This window comes from Canis lupus, chromosome 3 (assembly GCF_003254725.2).
Source record: "Canis lupus dingo isolate Sandy chromosome 3, ASM325472v2, whole genome shotgun sequence".
Taxonomy (NCBI): Eukaryota; Metazoa; Chordata; class Mammalia; order Carnivora; family Canidae; genus Canis; species Canis lupus.
In genome coordinates this window covers 22,484,409-22,502,343 of record NC_064245.1, presented here as the reverse complement: position 1 = coordinate 22,502,343, position 17,935 = coordinate 22,484,409, and the positions used below count along the sequence as shown (strand labels likewise).

Here is a 17,935-nt window from a genome sequence, read left to right as displayed (position 1 = left end):
GAGAGAGAGAGGCAGAGATAGGCTGAGGGAGAAGCAGGGAGCCTGATGTGGAACTCCATCTCAGATTCCGGGATCACACCCTGGGCTAGGCAGATACTCAAACACTGAGCCACCCAGGCATCCCAAAATGGTAATTTTTACAGATCAAGCAAACCATTTAGATTATAAAGATCTCTTAAAACAAATTTTTTAGATGAAAATACATTAAGGAGAAACCCTGAAAGTTAAACAAATCTAGTTCTTTTTTACTATAATGGTGGGATGAAGGTGGAATGTCTATTCTGAAGAGCAGCTCTTTTTGATTCCCCATGAAAAAAAGGCCAAATTTGTCTGAACTGATATAAATTAAAAACTAAGTCAATAAAAAAACAAAACATACACCTTAAGGTACTATAAAACTTGACATATGTCAGGGCTTATGGAATGGGAAATAGAATTCAGAATTTTTTTCTCAAAAAGGAAACTTACACATTTTAAGGGGAAAAAAAAACAACAGAACTCTAAATATGGATAGCTCTATGCACAGAACACCACACAAGAATTAATTACACAATCAGTAATATCATCATGAGAGTAACTGGCTGAGGACTTCAATTTTCAGCAACAGAGCTCCTAAGTTAAAAATGTGTTAAAAGCTGATAATGTCAACAAGAACAAAAAACAAAGACAAAAACAAAAAGAGATGGAGGATGAGGGGAAATAGGGAGGAAAAGCTGTATGCATAAGTTAATTACAAGTATTCAGCAGCATAAAAATAATACGATTCCATAGTCTCTCAAATGGGCTTCTCTCCAAGTCACTCCCCTACTTTCTTTCACTGCCAGACATGGGAGACTAAGAGAGTGGGCAAATTCATTTGTAACTATAACCTCTCCCATATTTGAAATGACATGTATGTTCAATCTAATGCTACATGTTAAGAAACTGTTGTGATACACATGAATAAAGCAAAATAAAAACAAAAGCCTAAACCATGAGCTTTAATAACTGGAAAGACCATCTGTTTTAAAGCCAACTAGGGGGCAGCCCGGGTGGCTCAGCGGTTTAGTGCCGCCTTCAGCCCAGGGCCTGATCCTGGAGACCTGGGATCGTGTCCCACATCGAGCTCCCTGCGTGGAGCCTGCTTCTCCCTCTGCCTGTGTCTCTGCCTCTCTCTCTCTCTCTCTCTCTCTCTTTCTCTCTCTCTGTGTGTCTCTCATGAATAAATAAATAAAATCTTTAAAAAAAAATAAAGCCAACTAGGTGTAATCCTAATCATTACTGTATATGACATGATTTATAGAAACAAAGGCCAAGAAAAATATCTTTATTTTGTCCAGTACTTAGGCTTGTTGTTTTAGGGAAAACAGTGATAATTCAATGAATGTGTCACACATATAACTGGAAAAAAGTCCCCTTCTGGTTTCAAACGAATTTAAACTATCTTCCTTGACTAATTTTTCTCCTGTGTCAGACAAATCTTGTTGGGGCAGGACCAGTTTAAAACCCTCTTGCCCTTAAAACACTAGATACATCCAGGAACATCCTACAATGCAAAGTGCCATAAGAGAAGGATTCTGTAGGACCAGTGATATAACTGATCTGAGGAAGCCTGGATGCTATTAACATTGATGGGAGCCAGTCAGGCAGTGGTGGGTTGTTTCTCCTCAGTTGTTTCCTCCAACAGCAGCATGATGAGTTCATGCAGGAGTTTGTAGATCCTTGAGTAAACCCATGCTGTGGGATGCAGAAAATGCAATGTGTCATGGCAGGAGAGGGCACCCTCCGCGTGCAGGAAGTCCCCATCTGTATCCAGTGCTGAACATTAGCAAGCTTGAGCAGGGAACCCTTTACAAGTTGGTTTGCCTCAGAGGGTTGGGCTTCTTACCTCGAGGAAACAAACCCAGTACAATGATTTTGGCCTGTGGCTACCTTGCGTTGATAAATTGTATGATGGCCTAATTCCATTTGCCACTTCTGCTGTGTTTTTATGGTTGTTTCTTTCTTCCCAGACAAAAATGACCTCAAGTTTAATATTCTCCAGTTCTCCATCCTTTAGTCTGCATGAAACAAGTCTTGTCGCATCTGCTCCAATTCCAAAATTCCATGTACAAAGTGGGGAAAAAAAGCTCTCGCCATATCCCATATTGCTGCATTAACTGTACCGTGGAGTCCCCCACAAATAGTACATCAGGCTTATTGTCTTTACATCCAGGACAAATCTGTTGTGCTGAGACATACATTTGTCATCTCTTTAAATGTTGTCTGCTGCATGTAAAGTAGCTGGTAGGTTTGAGTCCCCTTGGCTCATTACACACTAGGCAGAGGATGCAAGTGGGCCCCAAGCAGCTGTGGCATCCTCAGGTGACATATCTGTACCTCACTCAGTCCCACTGGCCAGGCTCCAGCATGTCCCTCCTCAGACCCCAGCACCAGCAGCAGCCGCTTCTCTTCCTGTCTTGACCACGACAGCTAAGACAACTTTTCTTGGACCTCTTTTGCAAATATGCTTCTTTAAATGCTTTAAGTTGCTTTATTTATTTATTTTTTCTAAGATCCAGCAGAGTGCTAGTGGGTGTGTTTTAGAGGATCTAATGACTAAGACTCAACTAATTTACCTGACTTACAGAGATAAGTATGAGTATTTGGCCGGGTTGCACAGGAAGTACAGATAATTGATCCATTGCTGGTAATTACATTTTACAAGAAAAGAAACTGACTATATGTTATAAAAAGAAAAATGTCTCAGTACATAGTTTAACATCTATTTTACCTTTCTCATTCTAACCCAGGTTGTATATCTTTTAACCAGATTAAGAAATTCTCTAGAAAGCATTCATTATTTAAGGCATCTGGGTGGCTCATTGTTTGAACATCTGCCTTTGGCTCCTGTTGTGATCCTTGGGTCCTGGGATCAAGTCCTGCATCAGGCTCCCCACAGGGAGCCTGATTCTCCCTCTGCCTATGTTTCTACCTCTCTCTGTGTGTCCCTCGTGAAGATAAATAAAAAAATTTTTTTAAAAAGAGAAGAAGAAGAATTCATTAGCATTACTTCACTAACAGAAACACACAATTCGAGTGACCTATTTTGTGGTAAGTCCATGAAAATCAAACAAACAAATGAACAAATAAAAATAAATAAGTTCATATGCCATCTACCAGAAGAAACAGACATGTGAAGACCTTGCAATAAGTGCAATTAATGCTGTGAAGCAAAGTACACTTACTTTGCTTAGGCAAAGGAAACATAAGTCAAGGAATAGAGATGGACAAGTGCAATTCTTTTTTTTTCCAGATGCAGTTCCTTCTCAAGAAAACTATGAGCTTTTGCTGCAATTAAAACATGTGGAAGAAATTGCAACTAAAATCTGGAAGGCAGTTTACTGCCAGAGAGTGGAAGATCTTGAAAGAGATGTAAAGGAGTTTGGGTTATAACAGATCTACAAGTTTGGTAAGAAAAGTGGTATGACCAAATAATTAGTTTTACAAAGTAAAGTCTGGCTAGCATGGGGAACGTGGTTTAGAGTAAAAACTAAATCAAAAAGACTAGTTCTACAAGCTCGGATGAGAGACAGTTGAAACTGGTATAGGGCAGTAGTAATGTATATTTTGTAATAAAATAGTTGGATTCTTCATGTAGTACTGGGTTAAGTGAAAAGAGAAGAAAGAGAGTTGGTGAAAAAGAAGGCAAAAGCTGGGGCTTATTTACAATACAAGAAAATCCAGGGGTTGGAGTGAAAATCAGAAGAGAAGAGAGAAGTAAGTAAAGGGAAAGTGGGAAATCACAATTTATACCTCTCTGCTGTCAAAAAATTATTTAGAACCACAGACATTTTTTTTTCTGAAACAAATACTTCCAATTGTTTGCCCTATGGGATGTTTTCACCATACACACTTAGCTAAAATGTGAGCTTTTAGGGACGATAGCATACAACATTGCTTCCAGAAGCTTTAAAGTCTAACAGCTGAAATGTTTTCCTGAATTCAGTCCTTTTTCTTTTTTTTCCCCCTGACCATACCATTAAGCAGTACTGTAAAATTGGTTTTGTTATTAGCCTAGGGCTTCTAGTAAGCACTTTTAGTTTTTTAAAGGGTGAATATCACAGACCCTTATGCCCTAAGTAATTGAGATATCAGTATAGCCTTAATTTTATTCATGGAGATTTACATTCAATTTCCATTAACCTTAATAGGAAGCCATTACCTAACTGGTACGGGTTATTGGTAATTCAAAATAATTCAAGATAGACTTACTTCATTTGATATTTTTTGTTACAAATGTCAACAACTTCCATTTAAAACTAAGTATGCATCATGTTATCTACTCCTAGGCAATACTGCACATGGGCAAAACTAATCATTTTATAGGAAATTAAATATTAAAAGCATTGCATTTTCCAAGACTGTTGAAGTATCCTTTAAAAAATACTCAGTCCTTATTATTATTTTAAGAAGTGTCTAATAACTTGGAAAGTTGTCTCAGAGAAAATTTCTTCTTGATGTCAGATTCAAACAGCAAAACAAAACCACACAAAACATCAGCACATGCCAAACATAAGATACAAAGCTTTGCTGTTAATATTAGGTTTTTAAAATGTATTTGGGAATTTGTATAATTTGGATGATGGGATTACATAAAGGCCAATATATAAGATTGGGAAACAGAAACAAATTAATTTGAATTTAGTTTATAGGTAAAATATTAAAATTAAAACCTAAATATTAAGTGATTATATATGAATATGTGTATATATATGAATTAATAAGAATGTCAGTTCATGCCCATCTACAATTAAGGTGGTTATAGAAAACACACACACATACACACACGAATCATTACGATAATATCATCCATAAATTCTTCTTTGACATTTATATTTGTGTATTAATTTTTTTTAAATTTGTGTATTTAAACAGCATTTCTAGTTATGTGTTTTCTATGTATTTGGAGCACAATTTATTATGGGATAATCAATAAAAATATATTCCACCTTTTATTTGCAACATTTTCCATATAGTAAAATTAGGATAATATGAGGTAAAATTCTCTATTCCTAGAAAGAGTTAAAAGATATTTGCATAATGAATGCTAAAATACAACTAGTTGACTATATGTACAAATCAAATTTCCAAAATTTAATGTTATATGTTTTAATGTTATAGTAGAAATATATTAAATTGCTTAGACTATTGTTGTAACTGTTTTCCAAGAACAGCTTTATACAAAGTCAATGAATGGGCCTAATATTTAGTGGTTTGAAATGAAGTAAGCCTCGTTCTGCTAGTCTTTTTGTTTTTGATATCTAACCTGTGATTAAAGTAAGAGGTAAAGAAACAGAAGGGATTTCAGTCTTCAGAGCCAATGTTTTCCAAAGTCTGTATCATTGGGGATTTTGTTTAAATGTGTATCTGATTCTGTAGGTCTGGAGTGAAGGATCTAAGACTACCTTTCTATTAACCTCCTAAATAATGCCAATATTGATACTCTAAGGACCATACTTTGGATAGCAAGTCCATTTCTCCTGATTTTCCCAATTAGAAAATAAGCTCAAGGAACTCTTTGATCCCCAAAAATCATAAAACGGATCATGGGCAGAACCCAAACTATATAGTTATTGTTACTCTATTAGTGACTTATAAATATTCTTTATGTTTCTAAAATTGATTATATTATTCTCTTTTGTCACAGAATTTATATTTTAGTTTAATTTAATTCAGTACTACATCACTGGTAGTGACATTTTCTAATAAGTTATTGATAGTAGAAGGGGAACCCTGAATTGAGCAGACCATTGATATCCCTTAGGAGAAATGAAAAATTAAACCTAAACCAGTATTGGAAGCAAGAGTGACCTATAATAACAATATAATACCTTATGTGTGTCAGTGGTATTGATAATTTGATATGGAAGTACTGCATTGTGCTCTTAATTTTGGTATGATGATTCAATTTGATTGGCACAAAAAATTCATTTGAATCTACTCTTTAAACCTTTGTATATATTTTCCCCCGTGAGTTTAGTCAAGGATGCCAAATCATTGCAGCAGAGTTCTCAACTGGTATAGAGATTTTCTTTACCATGTATGATGAAGTTCATTATAATCTGGAGTAAGGTTACTGCCAGGTCCATCTGCTTGCTTTAAACTGGAATGAGAAAGCATAGATAGTTGATTTGTATTGATGTAATCCCTAATTTGATTATGTTTCAATCATTCCAAAAGCTTTTAAAATGTGTTGCAGAATAAATTTGGGATGATTACACATTGTCTTCCACTAATAATAGGTATAAATTCAGCACATTTTAAAAGCCTGCATGAGTGTATCAGTTTACAGGAGTGATACTGATATTACCTACAGTGATGCATTTCAAGGAGAAAACAAACAGTGAGATAAATGGAAATACAACTATTTTTTGAATAGACTCCTTCTTAGGGAAAATTTCCACTCATATTTACAAGCTTTTAAGGTAAAAAGTAACCTAGCAGTCAGAAATAATCAGTGCTCTCAAGTAGCTGGCATTTTGTCAAGTGGGTTTATTCATATACTTGTTAGTTTCTAAGTAATGTTAGCTAGCTCAAAGGGAAAGATCTGGTCATGGTGTCTCCTAAAGCATCTGTTTTCACACTTGGAGGGGAGACAGAGGCACATGGCTGACAATAACTAAAAATGAAAAAAAAAAAAAAGAGAAAACAAAACAAACAAAACCTGTGTTTTCAAGGCCTCTTCTATATCCCACTTTAGACTGCTATGGGCTCTGTACTTGGTCCAGTTCTCCCCAAAACACCCAGCTCTGGGACTTTTCATACTCTCTTCCCCCATGCAAAGTAAGAACACTTGTCCTTTATCTTCCCAACTTGATTTCCTGTTGACAGAGCAGTGTGTATCATTGCATTGGTGATTAACACTTCCACTTGTTTATCAATGACTCATGAATTATGGAATGTATGGTTTTGATAATGACACAAAGTGCTGGATTTAGAGAATATGATCTATTACTCCATTCATTCAACACATTTATACTGTGTGCTTAAAATAGTCAATACTGCTTTGCAGGACTAAATTACAGAGGTATAAATGATATTTCATACCCCTTATAACTTAGAAAATAATAATAAACAGAAATTTCAGGCATCTTAAAAATCCTTTGGGTGTGCAATGTTATGTATTTTATTTTGATATGTTTTGGCACCTATAAATTACAATACACAATCAACTCTAAGTTGTGCCTATATATAAGACTGTGTCTGTCAATCTCATTTACAATTGCATCCAAAAGCATAAGATACCTAGGAATAAACCTAACCAAAGAGGTAAAGGATCTATACCCTAAAAACTATAGAACACTTCTGAAAGAAATTGAGGAGACACAAAGAGATGGAAAAATATTCCATGCTCATGGATTGGCAGAATTAATATTGTGAAAATGTTACCCAGGGCAATTTACACGTTTAATGCAATCCCTATCAAAATACCATGGACTTTCTTCAGAGAGTTAGAACAAATTATTTTAAGATTTGTGTGGAATCAGAAAAGACCCCGAATAGCCAGGGGAATTTTAAAAAAGAAAACCATAGCTGGGGGCATCACAATGCCAGATTTCAGGTTGTACTACAAAGCTGTGGTCATCAAGACAGTGTGGTACTGGCACAAAAACAGACACATAGATCAGTGGAACAGAAGAGAGAACCCAGAAGTGGACCCTGAACTTTATGGCCAACTAATATTCGATAAAGGAGGAAAGACTATCCACTGGAAGAAAGACAGTCTCTTCAATGAATGGTGCTGGGAAAATTGGACATCCACATGCAGAAGAATGAAACTAGACCACTCTCTTGCACCATACACAAAGATAAACTCAAAATGGATGAAAGATCTAAATGTGAGACAAGATTCCATCAAAATCCTAGAGAAGAATACAGGCAACACCCTTTTTGAACTCAGCCACAGTAACTTCTTGCAAGATACATCCACGAAGGCAAAAGAAACAAAAGCAAAAATGAACTATTGGGACTTCATCAAGATAAGAAGCTTTTGCACAAGGCGCCAACATGGCGGCCGAGCGCAAGACGAAACTGTCCAAGAACCTGCTGCACATGAAGTTCATGCAAAGAGGACTGGATTCGGAGACCAGGAAACAACTAGAAGAGGAAGAAAAGAAAATCATTAGTGAAGAGCACTGGTATTTGGAGATGCCAGAGCTTAAAGAAAAAGAAAATTAATGCTTCAGATGAATGCTAAGAACAAAGTGGAAGAAGTTGAAAGTGAAGCAGTGGAGCTTCATGTGTCAGATGAAGAAATGGCCAGATGTGAGATATGAGACCTTGGTGGGGACAATTGGAAAAAAGTTTGCCAAGAAGAGAGACCGTGCTAATTATGAAGAAGATGAAAATGGACACATAAAACCAACAGTTAAAGTAAAGAAGATGTTTTTAAAGCCCCAGGATTAAAGTAGATGCTTTAAGACAGAGCTCAGGGAAGCCTCCTAAGAGTAAGCATATTGTGGAACTCATTCTGATGGCCTCTGTGTAGCTCTTAATACTATGATGTTTATTTGCAAAGAAATGGATAATTTTGGAAATATGCCATTTTTGAAACAGATGTGCGGTGGATGTTATACATCCTTTGCTTAATGGTGTTCATCAGGAATGGATTTTTAGCCCTCGATCTTCAAATATACAGAGGTATGTGGTTGCTTCCTAAAGACTTTTTTGACCTCAGATTTTTTTTTTAATAGGGCTTTCAGGTCACTGACCTTGAATTGACACACATAAATTAAATCATTTTTAAGTTATCCTTATGTTTATATTTTACTTTAAGTTATTAATCATGCCAAGCCAATTTATACATACATTTTGGAATCAAATGTCATGAGGACCTATTATATGTAAATTCATGAAAAATAAATATGCCTCTCTAGCCAGAAGTACTTGCATGCTACCAAGTCATTGTTAGTTTGTGGAATTACGAGTTTTGCTTAAAGCTTTTATTAATAAAAATTGTTCTGTAATAAAAAAAGAAGCTTTTGCACAGCAAAGGATACAGTCAACAAAACTAAAAGACAACCTACAGAATGGGAGAAGACATTTGCAAATGATGTATCAGATAAAGGGCTAGTTTCCAAGATCTATAAAGAACTTATTAAACTCAACACCAAAGAAACAAACAATCCAATCATGAAATGGGCAAACGACATGAACAGAAATCTCACAGAGGAAGACATAGACATGGCCAACATGCACATGAGAAAATGCTCTGCATCACTTGCCATCAGGGAAATACAAATCAAAACCACAATGAGATACCACCTCACATCAGTGAGAATGGGGAAAATTAACAAGGCAGGAAACCACAAATGGAGAGGATGCGGAGGAATGGGAACCCATCTTACACTGTTCGTGGGAATGTGAACTGGTGCAGCCACTCTGGAAAACCGTGTGGAGGTTCCTCAAAGAGTTAAAAATAGACCTACCCTACGACCCAGCAATTGCACTGCTGGGGATTTAGCCCAAAGATTCAGATGCAATGAAACGCCGGGGCACCTGCACCCCGATGTTTATAGCAGCAATGGCCACAATAGCCAAACTGTGGAAGGAGACTCAGTGTCCACTGAAAGATGAATGGATAAAGAAGATTTGGTTTATGTATACAATGGAATATTACTCAGCCATTAGAAATGACAAATACCCACCATTTGCTTCAACGTGGATGGAACTGGAGGGTATTATGCTGAGTGAAGTAAGTCAATCGGAGAAGGACAAACAGTGTATGTTCTCATTCATTTGGGGAATATAAATAACAGTGAAAGGGAATATAAGGGAAGGGAGAAGAAAAAGACTCCTAACTCGGGGAAACGAACTAGGGGTGGTGGAAGGGGAGGAGGGCGGAGGGTGGGGGTGAATGGGTGACGGGCACTGAGGGGGGGGGGGCACTTGACGGGATGAGCACTGGGTGTTATTCTGAATGTTGGTAAATTGAACACCAATAAAAAATTAATTTATTTAAAAAAAAACTTTAAGAATTACCCATAAAAAAAAGGAAAAGTAAAAGAGTCAAATGAATCATTTTTTGTTTTATTCTAGCATTTTAGTTTTACAGCTCTACATAGAGAAAATGGAAGTGCATTTACTATGGACTAGTCCAGAACCAAATGAAATATTAGTAATGTATGCAATCTGAAAAATGCATTTGCAATTATATCTCAAGGATTCATTTTATATTTCTAGGATCCAAGACAACTCCAAATGTAACTTCAGTAAGCCAGAATCAATCTAAGATCTTAAGTCAGGAAAATTTACTCGGAACAAATAATGGAAAAGTACACATGAGTGCACACACCAAGTCACACACAGGTATGCACACATGTGCTGAGAGTTTTCTTTCTTTTCTTTTTTTCCCCAAACATCACAATGGGCAAAATGATAAAAACATGTTGGAGCTAATGTAGAAGAGCATTTAGATAACTCAGTACCAGATAAGAAACTACCTCCTAACAGCATAATTTGGCCCTTAAAGCCACTGGCAACATTTCTAAACATCTAATAATTACACACTTGAACCTCTTTCTAGAGTTCAACCTGAAGTTAAAGCTCACCTCGGGGCTTACTAAAAACTTATGCATTGCCAAATCTTAACTTTTCTCTGCATGGCTAGAAGGAATCTAATTTCCTCAGCTCTATATCTGACATTTCAGCTACAACATCCTTTACATTGGTTTGTCTTACTAACAGCAGAATTTATTTGTGGCTATTTTTGTCCCACTTTTGTAATAAACAGACGGACCCATAAAATGGTATTATTTTATTAATATTTGTTTGCCTTCTAGATATATCACAAGAGTTATTCTCAAAAATATTACATGTATCATATAGTTACATTTTCCAAATGCTTTCAATTCAGTAGTTAATTCAAAAAGTCCCTCTGAAGATAGATTGCTACCATTTTGATTAATATTTCTTGGCATAACAGCTTCCCATTTAGCTGCAAAATTGTATTCTAATTAAATTCTTTTCAAGAAGCTATGCAAATTATTGGCAGACTTAATGCTCCCAGCATGTATCTTTTCTTCCACTGCAAAGATTTCAGGAATTTTATGCACAATTAATTTACTAGCGACAATATCTTTATGTGTGTAATTCATAATACTGTATTATTTGGGGATATCTCTTTCCTTTAAAAGAAAATCCAAGAGATAGAGACATTTTTCAATTTTCATTTTTTTCTCTGACTGCAAATTAACTTCATTTGGATGGCTGAGTTGAACTTTTGGAAAACTTACTTCTACAGAGTGTTTTAATTGATAATTTTTGCATCAAAGCCCAAATTTCAAATAGGCAGACATTCCGTTCATTCTCTGTCATATGGTTGTGTGTGTCAGTGAAGAGCACAAGCACAAATTCCTATTTTCTTTATACTATATCTCTTTTCTCATTGACTCTCATTGTTATTCCTCTCTTTCAGTTCCCATCAAGGGCTTGTTAGCTAATTCTAGTTGTTTGAGAAATTATTTAATTTCTGGCAGGCTAGCCAAAAATAAACTAGAACACTTGGATTAATTCAACTTGTTTTTATGAAATCTTAAATCTAACAACAATTGGGACAAAAACTCTTAATAAACATTTATTGAATAAACTTCTCCATATCTGCAATGATAAGACAACATTCCCCCATGATTTTCCTAAATTCATTGCCAATTATGATAGTAAAAAGCTGAATTACCATGGCCAGATTCCTTAATCTCTCTGTGGCTCAGCCTCTTTGCTGTGATATTAAGATAAAGGTAATGTTTATTTCATAGAATTATTTGAGGGATTAAATTAAATACATATGCAATCAGTGGGTCAGTGTTTGGCATATGCCATTCACAGTATAAATCTACTATAAGAACAATAATAATTGGCTTCCTAACACATGTAACCCTCAGTTAGTTTTTAGGAAACTAAGATCGTGAAATAGCAGACAGATGGCATGGATCTAGTCAAGTCCAGGAACTCAGAGAGGAAATGGCAAAGATCAGAAATAATATTTACATGTTGACAGATAAAATAGAAAATGGAATAAGAACATGAGGTTATAGGTAGGTTCTGAATTTGAGTGATGTAGAATTGATTTAAAAAAAAAAAAGCCAAAGAGAGTGGGAAAATTGCAAGTCTGATGAGAACTGTTCTTTTGACAAGCAAGGTAGAATGGAGCAGAGTGGAGATGAGAGATCTATAACAGCCCAAAAAACAAATACACATTAACTTAAGCAATATCAAAAACCCCTTTCAACAAAAAATGCCAGTCTCTTTTAGACAGATTGACCAAATTCTTAGCATGATTTAAGTGATGGAGAGAAATGTAGTACATCCTTTTTATAACATATTTTGTTGTTTCTCACACATTAAGATTTGGATTCCAAATTTTAAACATTTACACTTTGATAAATTTATTTTTGTTATTGACATTAGGCTTTACATATAACATTTACCACATATTCTGAAATTCTCAACTGAAAGATTTTTTGTTTTTGTTTTTTAAAGATTATTTGTTTATTCATAAGGGACACACACAGAGAAGCAGAGACATAGGCAGAGGGAGAAGCAGGCTTCATGCAGGGAGCCCGATGTGGGACTCGATCCTGGAACTCCGGGATCATGCTCTGAGTCAAAGACCCAACTGCTGAGCCACCCAGCCGTCGCTCAACTGAGAGTTTTTCTAATCAATCCGATTATATTAAAAGAGAATAATAACAACTATGCATTTTGAATCATTTACTATGTACCAGTAGCTGTTCTATACGTGTTCTAATCCATTTACTTCTCATTCAGTCTAATGGAGTACTAGAGAGAGATAAGGACAAAGGTAACTTGGTCCCAGAGCTCATAAAGAACATTAAGATCAGTCTGCCTCTTTAGGAAACAAATGAAGTAGAGGCACCATGATAAGCACAGAGGAACCCTAATTAGAATATCATTATTGTGGTAAAGCTTCTAGAGTCAAGTAATTTATAGATTGCTGATTTTATTTTTTCTTATACCTCATATGTTTTCACTCTACTAAGTATATTTTATATAGGCAATCAAATGAACAAAGAGGCGAATATGTCTGGGCATTTTGCAGTGAGAACTGCCCCCTGGCCCTCCCACACTCCCACTCTTATGCCAAGGTAGCACACTTCCATATCCAAACATCCTTCCCCTTGTATGGACATGGTTGAAAACTGATTTAAAGGCACTATTTCCAGATGGACCAGGGCTTAACTGCATGTGATAAGGTTAGCTTATTATTGACCTAAAGAGAGCAACAGGAGTTGTACTGCATTTCAGTGTATAATTCAAAGAGGATAAATGTAACACACCTTGTACAGCCGCACTGTCTGAGGCCAAGAAACACAGCTGTGATACTGTTCCCTCTTCCAATTCTTCACAGTCACTTTCTTTCTCTTGCTAATGCATCAGGAGAGAGAACTTTTCCCCAACTGGTCTTTTCTCCTGAGAAGAAGTGAAATAAATAATGAAATAATAAATATTAAATCAATTCCTTTATCTTACTTAGGGAAGGAAGCTCAATAAATCAAAACAATCTTTTGTCTTCTTGAAACATGTATCAATGCATACTGAAATTTAATCATAAACATAGTAGGGTTTTCCATGATCAGAGAGGAGATAAGCATTATATTTTATAAGAAAATGACTAAATGCAATCTGACATTTTTATTTAACCCTTTTTATCTGAATACCAACCTTGTATAATGGCAAATTGAATTTGAAGATATTTTCTGTTAAAAAATGTTTAAATTCTAAAGTATATCATTTAAAGTTTTTGCCTTTATAAATGGAGCAGTGTCCATACATTGTTTTGATGGTTTAATATTATTTGTTCCCTCACTTAAATCTGTTTGTTCACCTTTAGTTTCTAAAATACACTGAAATCAAAAGTTTGTTTTTCCATGCAAGATATATGCAAGGAGATTAATCACTATGTAGCAAGAAAACTAGTGGCACAGTACATTATGCTCCCTAATGTTTAATAGTTATATTAAATAAATACATTTTCTAGATAAAACCCAATAACATTTATATTTAAGAAAAAGCCAAGATAATCACCAAAATCTGGGTGATCTTTAAATATCAAAAAGATTATCAATAAGAAATTTTACAACCCCAAATTCAGAAAAAGCCAAATTCCGAATGTGTTGAAAAAAATACTTTTACTTATTTGTGATATTTTTAGTTTATAAAACTGTCAAGAATATTTTAAAAACAACAAAGGGAGTTTTACAGCTTATGGATAATAACTTAGAGCTAAACGATATATTTACAGGCATCTTACAAGTATACCTCTGTTGAGCTCCAGAAAGTATTATGCATGGTGAAATTAATCTTTGATCAACTGGACCAGAATAGAGATGTTAAAGTGACAATTTTTTGTTTGTTTTTGGTTTTGTCAATTGCCAAACAGCTGTGTTCCTATGTAACTGAGATCAGCATTAAAATATTTCAGAAAGCTGGGCAAACAAAAGTGTTCCAGGTGAGGAAATCATGAATCAAATATTTTCTCATTCAAAACAAGAAATCTTGTTATTATGATCTATCATTCATATTCTATGTAAAAATATAAAAACCCTTCATTTTGAATAGTGTCTTTGATTAGAAAGGCCATTGACATTTCAAATTCCTATTACAACATTAACTGACTGAAGAAAATATGATTTGCTAGTAAAGCCATTAGGAAAATAAATGCCATCTCTTATCAAGTTCTATAGAATGTTTAACTAAAGTCAATTTGGATGAATCCAATACTTTTACCTATTACCAGGACACAGTGTATCAACATTACTCTCAAGCAATAGAGAAAACTGGACATCCTAAGTCTAAAAGAAGAGTAGGTAAAATGCAAAGGGCACATATCAACAAACATCTACCATTTAGATCAGGGATGACCTGAAGCATATCAACAAACATCTACTATTCAGATCAGGGATGACCTGAAGCAATCAGTAAGCAAAAGAACCTTCAAAACTTCAGTGGCAATCAGGAAGACATAGTCAAGAGAGTCATTTAAAGCCACATTTAATTTCATGAAAGTATAAACTTTATGATCATTTTATTGAGATGTAACAAATATATTATAGTGTTAGTTTGCATTAAAAATTCACTCTAAGGTATTTTCCATAATTTATTCTTTGGTCTTGTTTAATACAAACATTCATTCTATATATATTTCATTATAATTGTTCAAATTGTAAATTATTCAAGCCATGTGCTTTCTGACATTATTTTTAGCCATTTTTACTGATTATTGAACTTCCACCAAAATATAAGACTGATTACATTCATGTCCCTAATGTGTAGAAGGTTTACCTTGAAAATATAATAATTTTCTTGATAAATTAAGGAAAATACACACTTTAAAAAGTTATTATTTTCTAATTTTAATATATTTTTGCATTGCTAAGTAAAATTTAGGTATGTAAGAAAATATACCAAGAAAGCAATACACATTTTAGGCTAAGAATTTCAAATTAGACAAAGATTGATAAGATTTCTTTCAGGCTGAGAATTTCAAATTAGACAGATATTGATAAGATTTCTTTCATTCAAAAATTTTAGGGATGCCTGGGTGGCTCAGTTTTAAGTATCTGCCTTCAGCTCAGGGCATTATCCTGGAGTCCCAGGATCAAGTCCCATATTGAGCTCCCTGCATGGAGCCTGCTTCTCCCTCTGCCTGTGTCTCTGCCTCTCTCTGTGTCTCTCATGAATAAATAAATACATTTCTTAAAAAATTGATCCAATTATAATAAGTGGACAAAAGATCTGAACAAACACCTCACCACATGGCAAATAAGCATTAAAAAATAAAATAGGGCAGCTCGGGTGGCTCAGCGGTTTAGTGCCGCCTTCAGCCCAGACAGAGCGTGATCCTGGAGACCCGGGATTGAGTCCCACATCAGGCTCCCTGTATGGACCCTGCTTCCCACTCTGCCTGTGTCTCTGCCTCTCTCTCTCTCTCTCATGAGTAAATAAATAAAATCTTTAAAAATAAATAAATAGAGAGGAGGGGCAAGATGGCGGAAGAGTAGGGTCTCCAAATCACCTGTCTCCACCAAATTACCTAGAAAACCTTCAAATTATCCTGAATATCTATGCATTCGGCCTGAGAATTAAAGAGAGAACACCTGGATATATACAGAACTTTCCATCCAAACGCAACTGAATACACATTCTTATCAAGTGGACATGGAACTTTCTCCAGAACAGACCACATACTGGGTCCCAAATCAGGTTTCAACCAATAAAAAAAGACTAAGATTGTCTCCTGCATATTCTCAGAACACAATGCTTTGAAACTAGAACTCAATCACAAGAAGAAATTTGGAAGGAACTCAAACACATGGAGGTTAAAGACTGTCCTACTAAAAGATGAATGGATCAAGCAGGAATTTAGAGAAGAATTAAAAAGATCCATGGAAACTAATGAAAATGAAAATAAAACCGTTCAAAATCTTTGGGATACAGCAAAAGCAATCCTAAGAGGGAAATCCATTGCAATACAAGCCTCCCTCAAAAAATTGGAAAAAAAAACCTCATATACACAAGCTAACCTTGCACCTAAAGGAATTGGAGGAAGAACAGCAAGTAAAACCTACACCAAGTAGAAGAAGAGAGTTAATAAAGATTCGAGCAGAACTCAATGAAATAGAGACCAGAAGAACTGTAGAACAGATCAACAAAACCAGGAGTTGGTTCTTTGAAAGAGTTAATAAGATAGATCACCCCCTAGCCAGACCTATTAAAAACAACAACAAAAAAGACTCAAATTATTAAAATCACGAATAAAAGAGGAGAGATCACAACCGATACCAAGGAAATACAAACTATTTTAAAAACCTATTATGAGCAGCTATACACCAGTACATTAGGCAATCTAGAAGAAATGGATGCATTTCTGAAAACCACAAATTGCCAAAACTGGAACAGGAAGAAAAAGAAAACCTGAACAGGCCAATAACCAGGGAGGAAATTGAAGCAGTCATCATAAACCTCCCAAGACACAAAAGTCCAGGGCCAGATGGCTTCCCAGGGGAATTCTATCAAATGCTTAAAGAAGAAATAATACCTATTCTACTAAAGCTGTTCTGAAGGATGGAAAGGGAGGAAGTACTTCCAAACTTGCTTTATGAAGCCAACATTATCTTGATTCCAAAACCAGACAAAGACCCCACCCACCAAAAAGGAGAATTCTAGACCAATATCCCTGATGAACATAGATGCAAAAACTCTCAACAAGATACTAGCTAATAGGATCCAACAGTACATTAAGATTATTCACCATGACCAAGAGGCGTTTATCCCATGATGCAAGTTTGGTTCAACACTCATAAAACAATCAACTTGATAGATCATATCAACAAGAGAAAAAACAAAACTGTATGATCCTCTCAGTAGATGCAGAGAAAGCATTTGACAAAATGCTTCCTAATCAAAACTCTTCAAAGTTTAGGGATAGAGGGAACATTCCTCAATATCCTAAAAGCCATTGATGAAAAGCCCATAGCCAATATCATTCTCAATGGGGAAACACTGAGAGCCTTTCCCCTAAAATCAGGAACGTGGCAGGGATGTCCACTCTCACCATTGTTATTCAATATAGTACTAGAAGTCCTAGCTTCAGCAATCAGACAACAAAAAGAAGTAAAAGGCATGCAAATTGGTAAAGAAGTCAAACCCTCCTTCTTCGCAGATGACATGATACTGTATGTAGAAAGCCCATAAGACTCCACCCCAAGATTGCTAGAACTCATGCGGCAATTCAGCAGTGTGGCAGGATACAAAATCAATGCTCGGAAATCAATGGCATTTCTATACGCTAACAATGAGACTTAAGAAAGAGAAATTAAGGAATCAATCAATTTACAGTTGCATGCAAAAGCATAAGATACCTAGGAATAGCCTAACCAAAGTGGTAAAGGATCTA

The 17,935-nt window shown here is 35.5% G+C and overlaps 2 pseudogenes; one reads left to right on the top strand and one right to left on the bottom strand.

The window, feature by feature from the left end:
• Positions 1-1,621: 1,621 nt before the first annotated feature.
• Positions 1,622-2,290, bottom strand: LOC112653135 (platelet-activating factor acetylhydrolase IB subunit alpha2-like; annotated as a pseudogene).
• Positions 2,291-8,023: 5,733 nt separating this feature from the next.
• LOC112653424 (M-phase phosphoprotein 6-like) lies at positions 8,024-8,998 on the top strand (annotated as a pseudogene).
• The last annotated feature ends 8,937 nt before the right edge of the window (positions 8,999-17,935 follow it).